The sequence below is a fragment of the Gekko japonicus genome, unplaced genomic scaffold (genome assembly GCF_001447785.1).
Source record: "Gekko japonicus isolate JY-2015 unplaced genomic scaffold, Gekko_japonicus_V1.1 scaffold3353, whole genome shotgun sequence".
Taxonomy (NCBI): domain Eukaryota; kingdom Metazoa; phylum Chordata; class Lepidosauria; order Squamata; family Gekkonidae; genus Gekko; species Gekko japonicus.
The window spans coordinates 121,430-123,029 of record NW_015160938.1 but is presented as its reverse complement, the minus strand read 5'-3'; positions in this window follow the sequence as shown (position 1 = coordinate 123,029).

Below are 1,600 nucleotides of genomic sequence, written 5' to 3'. Positions count from 1 at the left end.
CTCTCTCTCTCTCTCTCTCTCTCTCTCTCTCTCTCTCTCTCTCTCTCTCTTCTTCTCACCATTTCACTTTACTGGGCAAGGAGTCAGACGGATTCTGAAGACCCGCTGCTTTGCATCTCCTTCAGTTGCCCCGAGATTCTCAAGTGATTAGCAGCTGTTACAGCCTCTAATTAGTATAATTACAAAATAACCCCCCCCAAAAATAGCTCATTTCTTTAGAACGGGTAGAAAAGTCTCCTGTCACTTCGCATGCTATCTGCTACTGTAGGCAGAGGGTGTAACAGTGATTGGTTAGGAAAGCTCAGGATGAATGGAGCCAGTGCACTCAGCAGCGAAAAGCAAGCTTTGCCTGGCATCTGGGGTTCACTCTACAAATTAGAAAAGAAGAATTGGTAACAAAAAGCATGCTTTTAATTTTTAATACATATTTATTTAGAAAATGCATACATCTCCTCTCAAAGAACTGCTTGATGTGCATCGTTTGTAAAGTATATTTACCTGCCACATTATATTTATGTCTTATTATGTCCACTTAAAACTCTGCCGTTTTGCACCCATCAAGGAGTTAAAGCAGCTTTACAAGGTTCACGGGTGGTCTACTATGGGCATGAATGAGAACCACCTGTTTTCTTCAGAAAGAAGAAGAGATTGGATTTATACCCCACCCTTCATTCAGAGTCTCAGAGCAGTTTACACACTCCTTTCCCTTCTCCTCCCCACATCAGACACCCTCTGAGGTAGCTGGGGCTGAGAGAGCTCTTTCAAGAGGTGTCCTTGAGAGAATAGCTCTGACAGAGCTATGGCTTGCCCAAGGTCATCCAGCAGCTCCAAGTGGAGGAGTGGGGAATCAAACCCGGTTCTCCCAGATTAGAGTCCGCACACTTAACCAATACATCAAGCACCTTCCGACCATACTGTGGGATTTTTGAATTCTATCTTTCCTCCAAGAAATCCAGGGTGATTTTATAAAATCCCAATTTCAAGTATAGGCTAACGGGGTCCAAACTTGCTGAGACAGAGAGGGGGGAAGATCTTGGGGGTTTAGTGAACAGCTCGATGAAAGTGTCAACCCAGTGTGCTGCTGCTGGGAAAAAGGCAAAATCTATGTTAGGGATTATTAGAAAAGGGACTGAGAATAAGAACATAAGCGACGCCAATGTTGGATCAGGCCAATGGCCAATCCAGTCCAACACTCTGTCACACAGTGGCCAAAAATACCAGGTGCCATCAGGAGGTCCACCAGTGGGGCCAGGACATTAGAAGCCCTCCCACTGTTAACCACCCCCCCAAGCACCAAGAAGACAGAGCATCACTTGCCCCAGCCTGAGAGTTCCTATCTATACCTTGTGGCTAATAGCCCGATGGACCTCTGCTCCATATCTATATATCTAATAGCCAAGTTGCCCCCGGAGTGTGGATCACTAAATCAGCGCTCCGGGGGCACTTGGGGGGGAGGGGGAGGTTTGTGCACACGTGTGCACAAAAATGCTAAAAGTAGAAAAAATTTTCGGGGGGATGTTTAAATCTCCCCGAAAGTGCAAGTGCATGCGCACGGAACGCTCTGTAGCTGACCTCGCCGACGCCGTGCCGCCTCCTCGGA